A 12,844-nucleotide genomic window follows, 5' to 3' on the forward strand; every position below is an offset into this window, starting at 1 on the left:
GCCGTTGGACCCGACTTTTGGCCGGTACAGCTCCCCCTCGACCGAGGTCGAGTGCTCTGCCCTTCTCCTCTGGATACTTCTACCCCTTCCCCTACTCACAGTCTCTTCGGCCGCCTTGTTTCTTGCTGGTCGGCTCACTCCACACCGTGGTAGCAGGGTAATCAGTGCCTGTTGCTGATGAAGCTTTTGTTGCTAGTCTTCCAGCTTCTGTAAGGTACCACACTTTCTGTTGTTGTAGCCTCGTGTTTTCTTTTGGTAGCACGACGAGGGCGGTTGCCTCTCTTCGACGCTCTTTGTTACTTTGCTATTCTTGCCGCAGGGTACGATCGGACTCGTCGCCACTGTAAAGTCTGTGGGTTGTGCAGTAAATAAATACACAGACTTTTGAAGTACAAACAAACAGGTCTTTACTATTCAGAGGTCAGGGCGAATCTGCCCTAGTTATCCTGTAACATCACTTATATACTGGTGTGGTCACTGTCGGTATTACCGTATACAGAAGCCAATCAAATAGTGCCACACCTAAAGTAGTTCTCTTAAAGGTGAACGGTTACACTCAATCGTTCCCTTAAAGGTAGACGGGTACATACACTACAGAGGTGCTGTAGAACTGGCCCTGGCGGCTTTTCCCGGGAGCTTCATCCTCAGGTTAATATGGAAAATGAGGCCCCGATTATGTCATCGGAGCCTGATCTGCATATTTAAAGAGGACCCCGCAGGCTTGGGGCAGGTGTCTTTGTCGCCTGCAATTTAAAATTACAGCCTGGTAGACTGGGGTGGGAAAGGAGTGGGGTGAGGCAGTACAGGTAGTCTCCTTACCTAAGGAAGGATGTACTTACCTTAGAGGGAGTACAAAGAAGGTTCACTGCAATGGAACTGAATATCAGGCGCGACGTATAAAGGGCGACCGATCCAATACCGCCTGTTTTGCACCACTGACCGAGACAAATTTCTAGGCCAGTGCTTTTTTCCCCTTTGGCTACTTACCTTGGTAGAGGGCTTCTGATACTCTGACGTAGTCACGTGGAGTTGATTAGTTCAGTGTGGGTGTGGTTCAGCTGGTGTAGATGTGGTGCAGCAGTAGAAAGTACTGGTAAAACTCTTCTCTTTTTAATTAGGATGAAAGTGATCTCAAGGCATGATGTGGTAAGAACGGATAAATAATCGTAACTGGTATAAATTGTTGGCCTGCGAGAGGGAACTGTTTTAAGTACCATCTTGCATATAATGTGCATCATGGGATTAGTCACATAGTTTCTGGGGACCCAAACAAATGTTGACTTCAGCAATAATCCACCATGGCTAAAGCATTAGGAATGTGTCCAAAATCATCGCCAAACATTTGTTTTTAATTTATTTATGTTTTCCTTAATTTTTCTGAAGCTTATCCCTTCATCCCTTTCAGGAACCCTCCTCACAACACTATTCTCAGGCTCAGAGACCAGGCACATGACCAGGCCTTTGGAGGCAATACAATTCGGTGACTGGTTGCCGTCATTTTTCACTCCTCTAATAAGGGGACATGCAAAAGGACTAGCTTGGCTCAGTTGGTTGCACTCTCACTTCCTGCTCCAATACATTTGCAGCAACTCAACCCACCTCATAGCTACTCATAGAGGTACTCATAGAAAGTTACAGCACGGAAGGAGGCCATTTCGGCCCATCGTGTCCGCGCCGGCCAACAAAGAGCTATCCAGCCTAAATCCTACTTCCCAGCTCTTGGGCCGTAGCCCTGCAGGTTAGAGCATCCCAAGTGCACATCCAAGTACATTTTAAATGTGGTTCGGGTTCCTGCCTCTACCACCCTTTCAGGCAACGGGTTCCAGACCCCCACAACCCTCTGGGTGAAGAAATTTCCCCTCAAATCCCCTCTAAACCTTCCCCCAATTACTTTAAATCTGTGCCCCCTGGTTTTTGACCCCTCTGCTAAGGGAAATAGGTCCTTTCTATCCACTTTATCTATGCCCCTCATAATTTTATACACCTCAATAAGGTTTCCCCTCAGCCTCCTCTGTTCCAAGGAAAACAGACCCAGCCTATCCAGTCTTTCCTCATAGCTAAGATTCTCTACTCCCAGCAACATCCTTGTAAATCTCCTCTGTACCCTCTCTAGTGCAATCACATCTTTCCTGTAATGTGGTGACCAGAACTGCACGCAGTACTCTAGCTGAGGCCTAACTAGTGTTTTATACAGTTGAGGCATAAACCCCCTGCTCTTGTATTCTATGCCACGGCTAATAAAGGCAAGCATTCCGTATGCCCCCTTAACCACCTTATCTACCTGGCCTGCTACCTTCAGGTGTCTGTGGGCATGCACCCCAAGGTCCCTTTGTTCCTCTACACTACTCAGTATCCTAACATTTAATGTGTATTCCCTTTCCTTGTTAGCCCTCCCCAAATGCATTGGCCCAGAAATTCGGGTCGGGGGCTTCCCGCGGGTGCAAGCCCCCGACCTACACTTACCTAGCGCGCCGGCAGTTGACCTCTTGGCCTGCGTGGAATTCCTCTCCGAGGCCTGTCCCAGAGGCCGGCGCGCTACACTGGCGTGTCCCAGGGGCGTAGTTAGTGCGATGCGTCCCCTGGGATCACGTGAGCAACAGGCAGCCAATCGGAGCAGGGAATGCTCCATTCATAAGTCTTGACAGATAGACCTGTCAAAACGGATAAATGCTGAGGCTGTAAAACTGTACTTTACCTTCAAATAAATTTTAAAACAACATCACACTTTGTAAATAAACTATAAATGACATTAAATAACTATTTTAAACAAAAATTTAAATTTTTGAAAAAAATAATTTTATAAAAAAACGGGGCTAAAAATAAACTTACCTTGCTTTAAAGTATTTATGAAAGTAAAAAACCTGTGGAAAAAATGTTTTAATTTTAAATAATTGACCACTTACCTTTGAAAATGAAGTCCTTACGGCTGCTTTTTACATTTCTAAAATGTACAGATTTACCCGCACGTTAAAACCTGTAAAAAAAAGGAAGTTCAACGCGCAGGCGCAGACTCCCGCGCGCACGCGTTCGACCTCTGAACCCCTTGGTTCAGAGGATCGGAAGTGCCGGTTTCCCGCGCATGCGTAGTGCGTGCAAGATTCCGGCACTTCCATCGGGTCCACGCGTGAGTACTCCGTCCGTACTCACGCGTTGGGACCCGAATTTCTGGGCCATTACCTCACACTTCTCCAGATTGAATTCCATTTGCCACTGTTCTGCCCACCTGACCAATTTATTGATATCTTCCGGCAGTCTACAGCTTCCTTCTTCAGTATCAACCACACAGCCGATTTTAGTATCATCTGCAAACTTCTTAATCATACCCCTATATTAAAGTCTAGATCATTGTTGTCACAAAAACACCCATCAACCTTTACCCTCTGCTTCCTGTCTCCGAGCGAGTTTTGAATCTAACTTGACACTTTGCCCTGGACCCCATGGGCTTTTAACTTCGTGACAAGTCTGCTGTGTGGAACCTTATCAAAGGCCTTGCTAAAGTCCATATACACTACATCAAATGCACTACCCTCATCTACCCTCCTTGTTACCTCCTCAAAAAATTCAATCAAGTTTGTCAGACATGACCTTCCCTTAACAAATCCTTGCTGACTATCCTTGATTAATCCGTGTCTTTCTAAATGAAAATTTATCCTGTCCTTCAGAATTCTTTCCAATAATTTTCCCACCACTGAGGTTAGGCTGACTGGCCTGTAATTACTCGGTCGATCCTTTTCTCCCTCTTTAAACAAGGGTGCCACATTAGCAGTCCTCCAGTCCTCCGGCACCACACCTGAAGCCAGAGAGGATTGAAAAATGATGGTCAGGGCCTCCGCGCAGAACTAGTCAACTGGGGGAAGGTCTGTGGTAAAAAGAAAAATATTTGCATTTATGAAACTCCTTTCACGACCACTGGACGTCCCAAAGCACTTTACAGCCAATTAAGTACTTTTTGAAGTGTAGTCACTGTTGGAATGTAGGAAACTCAGCAGCCAATTTATGCACAGCAAGCTTCCACAAACAGCAATGTAATAATGACCAGATCATCTGTTTCTTAGTGATGTTAGTTGAAGGATAAATATTGGCCAGGACACCGAGGATAACTCCTCTGCTCTTCTTTAAAATAGTGCCATGGGATCTTTTACATCCCCTTGAGAGGGCAGACGGGGCCTTAGCTTAATATCTCCTCCGAAAGACGGCATCTCCAACAGTGCAGTGCTCCCTCAGTACTGCACTGGCGTGTCAGCCTAGATTTTTGTTTCTGGAGTGGGTCTTGAAGCCACAACCTTCATAGAAGTCAGAGGCAAGAGTGCTACCCACTGAGCCACAGCTGTCTGTGGTAGGAGGGAGGGTAGATACATAGAAACATAGAAGATAGGAGCAGGAGTAGGCCATTCGGCCCCTCGAGCCTGCTTCGCCATTCAATGAGATCATGGTTGATCATCCAAATTCCGTACCCTGTCCCTGCTTTCTCCCCATATCCCTTGATCCCTTTAGCCTCAAGAAATATATCCAACTCCTTCTTGAATATATTTAATGAATTGGCCTCAACTGCCCTGTGTGGTAGAGAATTCCACAGGTTCACCACTCTCTGGGTGAAGAAATTCCTCCTCATCTCAGTCCTAAATGGCTTATCCCTTATCCTTAGACTGTGACCCCTGGTTCTGGACTCCCCCGCCATCGGGAACATCCTTCCTGCATCTAGTCTGTCTAGTCCTGTTAGAATTTTATAAGTTTCAATGAGATCCCCTCTCATTCTTCTAAACTCTAGCGAATATAAGCCTAATCGACCCAATCTCTCTTCATACGTCATTTCTGCCATCCCAATGTTCTCTTCCTGTCTGTGGAGCAAGTGGCAAAAGGGATGATGCTGCAAGGTAGAGTGGTGATAATGGGAACAAGTAAAGAGACGAAAGACGGGCCCCGATGGAGAGGTTAATGGCTACAACAGAATAGCAGAGGGGGAGGGAAGCGCGGAAAAGCGGGCAAATCAAAGAGGGTTGCCGTGGCTCGGGAATGCGGTGGAAGAAAGGCAGGTAGAACTTGGTAAAAGAAAGAGCTTGCATTTATAGAGCGCCTTTCAGGACACCCCCAAAAGCGCTTTACAGCCAATGAGGTACTTTTTGAAATAACGCTGGAAAAACTCAGCAGGCCGGGCAACATTCGTGGAGAGAGAAACAGAGTCAACGTTTCAGGTCGAAACCCTTCGTCAGAACTGGAAAAAAACATGGAAAAGGGATAGATTTTAAAGCAAGTAGGGGCTGGGAAAAGGGGGAGGGGATGAAAGAACAAAAGGGGAAGGTCAGCGACAGGATAGAAAGCAGGAGAGATTGAGAGACATTAAGAGACCTGGGTGTCCTTGTGCACCAGTCGCTGAAGGTAAGCATGCAGGTGCAGCAGGCGGTTAAGAAGGCAAATGGTGTGTTGGCCTTCGTAGCGAGAGGGTTCGAGTACAGGGACAAGGATGTCTTGCTGCAGTTATACAGGGCCTTGGTGAGACCGCACCTTGAGTATTGTGTGCAGTTTTGGTCGCCTTATCTGAGGAAGGATGTTCTTGCCATGGAAGGAGTTCAGCGAAGATTCACCAGGCTGATACCTGGGATGGCAGGAATGACGTATGAGGAGAGATTGTGTCGATTGGGCTTATACTCACTGGAGTTTAGAAGAATGAGCGGGGATCTCATCGAAACTATAAAATTCTGTCAGGCCTGGACAGACTAGATGCAGGAAGGATGTTTCTGATGGCCGGGGAGTCCAGAACCAGGGGTCACAGTCTAAGGATAAGGGGTAAGCCATTTAGGACTGAAATGAGGAGGAATTTCTTTACCCAGAGAATGGTGAACCTGTGGAATTCTCTGCCACAGAGGGCAGTGGAGGCCAATTCATTAAATATATTCAAGAAAGAGTTGGATATATTTCTTAAGGCTAAAGGGATCAAGGGATATGGGGAGAAGGCAGGGACAGGGTACTGAATTTGGATGATCAGCCATGATCTCATTGAATGGCGGAGCAGGCTCGAGGGGCCGAATGGCCTACTCCTACTCCTATCTTCTATGTTTCGATGAGACATTAAGAGAAATTCAAGGAACAAAGGATGGCTCTAGATGAAATGTGAATGGCCCTGGCAGAATGAAGGACCGCTGCCGTGTGGGAGGGAAGAAAAAAGGCCAGACGAAAGTGTGGGTTAAAAAAAAAGAGGAAATATATATATGTGATGGGGTCGAGGTTATGATCTGAAATTATTGAACTCTATGTTGAGTCCGGAAGGCTGTAAAGTGCCTAATCGGAAGATGAGGTGCTGTTCCTCGAGCTTACACTGAGCTTCCGTGGAACAATGCAAGAGGCCAAGGACGGTGAGGTGAGAGTGGGAATGGGGCAGTGAATTAAAGTGACAGGTGACCGGAAGCTCGGGGTCCCCCTTACGGACTGAACGGAGGTGTTCCGCAAAGCGGTCACCCAATCTGCGTTTGGTCTCCCCAATGTAGAGGAGACCACATCGTGAGCAGTACTTTTTGAAGTGTAATCGCCTCTGTAATGTAGAAAACCGAAAAAAGAACTGTGCTGGTGGCCATCGTTTCCTCTAAGCTGCGCGCCCGCACAGCGCTCTGAAGGTCCCGTGCAGCCGGTCAGCTGGCATTTAAATAGAAAAACTGTGCATGCGCAGAATTTTGAATGACCCGCGCAGCCCATTAAAGGGGCCACGCCGACCAAAAAAAAAATTAGAGGGAACATTGCTGGTGGCTCCGTTTTAATTTTGGGCTGCAACGCGCTACATGAGACCTTGGCATTGGGAGCTGGATCACCTATCTTAGCATAATGTTAAATGCAGGCTGGAAAGGCAGCAATTGGAAAGCAGAAGTAATGTCAGTTGATATGTTATCTCACCACGTGATAGTTCCATGACTTCCTTCAGTAAGATAGCATCAGTTTATTTAGGGCTGGAGAAATGTTAGGAGTGAGATTAACTATCGCACAGATCGAGACAGATTGCAAACCTATTCAAACACAGGGAGCCGTGTCTATTTTCGCAAGTGATATGTAAATAGGTTTTATAAAATGAGTGGCAGCCTCAATGAGCAATATTGACAGGACTGGTACTATTTCAACAACAACTTGCATTTATATAGCTCCTTTAACGTAGTAAAATGTCGCAAGGCGCTTTTACAGGTGCAGAATCAAACAAAATTTGACATCGAGTAAACATAAGGAGATATTAGGACAGATGGTAGGTTTTAAGAAAGAAAGACTTGCATTTGAGGCCAATTCATTAAATATATCCAAGAAGGAGTTGGATATATTTCTTAAGGCTAAAGGGATCAAGGGGTATGGGGAGAAAGCAGGGACAGGGTACTGAATTTGGATGATCAGCCACGATCTCATTGAATGGTGGAGCAGGCTTGAGGGGCCGAATGGCCTACTCCTGCTCCTATCATCTATGTTTCTATGTTATATAAGGCCTTTCATGACCACCGGATGTCCCAAATCGCTTTACAGCCATTGAAGTACTTTTGAAGTGTAGTCACTGTTGTGATGTAGGAAACACGGCAGCCAATTTGTGCACAGCAAGCTCCCACAAACAGCAATGTGATGATGACCAGATAATCTGTTTTAGTGATGTTGATTGAGAGATAAATATTGGTCAGGACACCGGGGATAACTCCCCTCTGCATTTCTTCGAAATAGTGCCGTGGGATCTTTGACGTCCACCTGAGAGAGCAGACGGGGCCTCGGTTTTAACGTCTCATCCAAAAGATGGCACCTCTGACAGTGCAGCACTCCCTCAGTACTGCACTGATCCCTCAACCAACATAACAAAAACAGATTAGCTGGTCATTATCACATTGCTGTTTGTGGGACCTTGCTGTGCGCAAATTGGCTGTCGTGTTTCCCACATTACAACAGTGACTACACTTCAAAATGACTTCATTGGCTGTAAAGCGCTTTGAGACGTCCGGTGGTCGTGAAAGGTGCTATATAAATGCAAGTCTTTCTTTCAAGTCTCTAGAGTGGGACTCAAACCCACAACCTTCTGACTCAGAGGAGCATCTTAAAGGAGAGGTGTAAATTATGAATAAAAACAATACATATACAAGCATAAAATCTAGGCTGACACTCCAGTGCGGTGCTGAGGGAGTGCTGCACTGTCGGAGGTGCCATCTTTCGGATGAGACGTTAAACCGAGGCCCCCGTCTGCCCTCTCGGGTGGACATAAAAGATCCTGCGGCACTATTTCGAAGAAGAAGGGCAGAGGGGAGTTACCCCGGTATCCTGGACAATATTTATCCCTCAACCAACATCACTAAAAAAAAACCCAGATTATCTGGTCATTCTCCTTCTTAGGCAGTCCCTCGGAACCGAGGATGACTTGCTTCCACATTAAAAATGAGTTCTCAGGTGACTGATGAGTCCAATGTGGGACCTACAGTCTCTGTCACAGGTGGGGCAGACGGTGGTTGAAGGGGTGGGTGGGTGGGGTGCTTGGGTTGATGTGCGCTCCTTGCGCTGCCTGCGCTTGGCTTCCGCTTGCTCCCGGCGAAGAGACTCGAGGTGTTCGGCGCCTTCCTGGATGCTTCTCCTCCACTTTGTGCGGTCTTGGGCCAGGGATTCCCAGATGTCGGTGGAGATGTTGCACTTTTTCAAGGAGGCTCTGAGGGTGTCCTTGAAGCGTTTCCTCTGCCCACCTGGGGCTCTCTTGCCGTGCCGGAGCTCCGAGTAGAGCGCTTGGTTTAGGAGTCTCGTATCGGGCATGCGGACAATGTGACCCGTCCATCGGAGCTGAATGAGCGTGGTCAAAGCTTCGATGCTGCGGATGTTGGCCTGAGCAAGAACATTGACGTTGGTGCGCCTATCCTGCCAATGGATTTGCAGGATCTTGCGGAGGCAGCGTTGGTGGTACCTCTCCAGTGCTTTATCACATTGCTGTTGGTGGGAGCTTGCTGTGCGCAAATCGGCTGCCGCGTTTTCCTGCATCACAAACAGCGACCGCGCCTCAAGAAGTACTTCGTCGGCTGTAAAGCGCTTCGGGATGTGCAGTGGAGGTGGTCGTGGAAGGCGCTATATGAATGCAAGTCTTTTCTTTGTCTTTCCTAACAGCAAAATACAAGGGATGTTGAAAAATCTGCACCTATTGGGGGAGAAACATTAACTGTTGATTGTAAAAGAGAAATTCTATTCCTTTAAACAGCAGATAGTAGGAAATTGGAAGGTTAGGTGCTATAAATAAATATTCTTGGGTGGGGGGAGGGGGGAAAAAAATTCTGTCGTTCAAAAAAAAACGTTGACAACAATGACGTCTGCTCTTTCCCGCGGCAACCAATGGGCGTGGGGGTAGGGTGAGGGCCTCTGACCAATCGGAGGGCTGTTGCTGGGGCGAGCGAGAGAGGGGCGGGGTGTAATTTGGGGGGTCCAGACGGCCAGCCAATGGGAGAGTTAAAGGTGGGCGGGGCAGTGGGCGCTGGGCGCTGGCCCCTCCCCCCTCGGCCCGCAGTGCTTGTTGTCACCGGGAAGAGGCGGCCGCCATTTTATAGCGTCAGAGAACAAAGAAAGAAGCGGCGAGCGAGGAGAAAATAAAGAAAGGCGTCTTAACGCGGGTAAGGAGATTATCTCTCTCTTTTTTAAAAAAAACACACATCCAACAAATTACACAACACCCCGGGTAAATATAAACTCACTCATCCTAAATATCGAGGTTTTAAAAAATCATCATTTATTTCCTGCAGCATCTCTGAGGCGAGGCTCTCTGCTTCATTCCTCTGGTTGCTTAGTGACTTGGGGAGTAAGAGCGCCTCCATATCTGTTTAAAATATATAAATGTTCCCCTTGTTCGAGTTAAATTCCGTGTTTTATTTTGTGTGTGTATGTGTATATACAATATATATATATTTAATTTTAAGGAAAGGCTGTTTCAAGTCTCATTTCCTGCCTGTGACGGTGCCCTTGTTTAAATTGTCTCCTCCAAGATCGTTCTTGCCTCTATTTTTATGTGTTCCTGCTTTAAAAGAAATATATAATTGAACAATGAATGACCAGATGACTGGATTCTGATAAATTACAATCAGTTGGATTTAAATAGATCTTTTACCAATTTATAGTCACTGGATATTCCTGCTTTTTGGTGTATATATATATATATATATAATTGAACAATGAATGACCAGATGAATGTAATTTATCAGAATCCAATCAATTGGATTTAAATAGATCTTTTACTAATTTACCTTCACTGGAAATATTTTTATCTACAGTTTAGTTATAATTTTAATGACTATATGTCATTGTCTATTAGGAAGGTAAAGCTGCTGATAAGCTGCCCCTTTTCTTAGATAGCCATCTGAAGAATGATTGAAATCTTGTATGCCAAATGCGTATTTTAATGTAGAGCTGGGTTCTGCAATACATCCAGTAGTATGAGAAAACAAGTGTTTGATTTAGCACTTTCCCTCTTAGTAAGGTCTTTAATCTATAGCAGTAAACACAGGATGAGTTTAGGATCTAATTTACCCAATTCCCCATTATCTTGCGGTGTGATTTAAATATGACAATCTTGGTCTGCCCTGCCAGTTTGGAGAGCATTACTCTTTTCAAAATTTAGATTTATTGTTTTTGCTGCTTTGACTAATCAATAATGCAACTCTCTTACAGGGTTCTTGTTTCTGACGGGAGCTTCGTAACAGTAACTGGCCCCCATTACACACCCAATGTTGGAATAGCTTGCTGAGCGAGTTTCCTAATTCACCGCCTGCTGTGCATGTGCTTGTGTCCTGCGTGGGTCCACGGTCAGCAACCAAATTATTTTGTGCTGGTCCTTTTTTTTGAAATGTTCTTAAATGCCCATTATTTTACCAGTGGTAAATGAAGTGCTTACTTTGTTTCTCCACAGTGCATAGTCGGTGAGTTGGCCTTAGTCCTGATCTCTTCAGGATAGGGGACAACGTGAAGAAATACTGTGATGATTCATAAAAATTCACGTGCCCTTTGCAGGTGCATAATGATCATATGAAAAGCACAGTTTATTAAGTATAGTGATCATGACTTGTCAGTGTAAGTTGTAAGATCATCACTAGGATTTCGGAAAAGCATCATGTCCTGAGTTTGCTGCCTGGGTGAGAGTCATTGCCTGACCTGAATTACTTGCTTTTGTTCCTCTTGTTTTCTCTGATTGCATTTGTTAATCAATTTCCCTCATAATTCATCAGGTTTGACAGTCTATTTCATGCTAATGAAATACCTAATGTTCCTGAACTGCAGAGAGATTCTGACTTTGTAAAAGTGTCTGCTTGGCTCGTAGTCGGAAAGTTGTGGGTTACAAGCCCCCACTGTGCACTTGAACACTAGGCCGGCACTTCATGTCGGCATGTTAAACAGAAGCCTCGTTAAAGGTCCCATGGCACTGTTTGCTGAAGGGCACCATTCCTGCTTCAACCAACTGCACAAAAAAAGGATCCCAATTATTTGGTCACTCATTCTGTTTGTGGGAGCTTACTATGTACAAATTAGCTGCCATTTTTGCCAAAATAATGGTGGGGCTATATTTGGAGTAATTCATTGGCTCTGACTTTGGTTTGCCCTGAAGACATCAAAAAATGCAAATATAAAAGCAGATTCTTTATAGATAAAGATCTGTCTCTCTTAGTAAGGAACTAACGCCTGTTGTGGGTGCACTGCTACCGTTATTGGCATGTTAGGCCCCAATATGTTTTACGAGTCTAGTGGCAATTATACTGAGATTTGGGTGCATTTTCTAAAAAAAAAATTCAGTACAAGATGCTTCATTCGTGAGTGCAATGAGCATCTTCTGGTCTTGCAGTGCATTCACTAGTCCCTTGGCTAGTTACATTTCCAGTGTCACTATCTGATCCTCCTGGTTTTTAGGTGGAAATTGAAAACTCAGCTCGTACCTTGTTAAGGTGCTCCTCCGGCCCCTAGCTCATAAGTTGACTTGGGATGGCTCTCTCTATTAAGATTAACACATTAACCCTGACTGAATATGATAGCTATGGAACAGAAATTGTATCTGAACTTTTTTGCAGTAAGTATAATCTATCCAGTCAGTGTGGAGTTACATTGGCACTAACAGTGGAAGATCTGAGGCAGGTTATCTTTTGCAGGGGAGGGAATTAAGGTAAGCTTAAAGCTGAAGAAGTAATATTACATTCTCTCTAACTTTTGATGACCTGTAATGGTGATTTTAGGGAAGCTGAACAATCCTGCGTTTAAATACTCGGTTGATTCAATAAATTTTAAAATAGAACAAAATCCAGGAGAGTACCATTTGTTTTTAGATGAACTTGCACTTACTTACAGGACATTGCAGAGCACTTCACATTTAATCTGCTTTGATAGTGTTGGTTGACGGAAAGATATTAGAAAGATAGGAGCAGGAGTAGTCCATTCGGCCCCTTGAGCCTGTTCTGCCATTTAATGAGTTCATGGCTGATCATCCAAACTCCGTACCCTGTCCCTGCTTTCTCCCCATATCCCTTGATCCCCTTAGCCTTAAGAAATATATCTAACTCCTTGAATATATTTAATAAGTTAGCCTCAACTGCCTTGTGTGCTAGAGAATTCCACAGGTTCACCACTCTGGGTGAAGAAATTTCTCCTCATCTCAATCCTAAATGGCTTACCCCTTATCCTTGGACTGTGACCCCTGGTTCTGGACTCCCCCACCATCGGGAACATCCTTCCTGCATCTAGTCTGTCTAGTCCTGTTAGAATTTTATAAGTTTCAATGAGATCCCCTCTCATTCTTCTAAACTCCAGCGAATATAAGCCTAATCGACCCAATCTCTCCTCATACGTCATTCCTGCCATCCCAGGTATCAGTCTGGTGAATCTTCGCTGCACT

General features: G+C 45.3%; 1 protein-coding gene across 2 annotated transcripts in view; it reads left to right on the top strand.

Annotated features, from left to right (window-relative positions):
• Positions 1-9,478: 9,478 nt before the first annotated feature.
• ip6k2b (inositol hexakisphosphate kinase 2b) overlaps positions 9,479-12,844 on the top strand; it is a 39,843-nt gene continuing 36,477 nt past the window's right edge. The window contains exons 1-2 of one of the 2 annotated variants that reach the window (XM_086002065.1): positions 9,505-9,587; positions 10,639-10,772. The gene's annotated coding sequence lies outside the window, so the exon portion shown is untranslated. Of the gene's footprint in view, positions 9,588-10,638; positions 10,773-12,844 lie in introns of both variants that reach the window. The other variant, XM_086002063.1, reaches the window with a different exon arrangement.

The sequence above is a fragment of the Somniosus microcephalus genome, chromosome 11, assembly GCF_052327205.1.
Source record: "Somniosus microcephalus isolate GS21.2 chromosome 11, FLI_Smic_1.0, whole genome shotgun sequence".
NCBI lineage: Eukaryota > Metazoa > Chordata > Chondrichthyes > Squaliformes > Somniosidae > Somniosus > Somniosus microcephalus.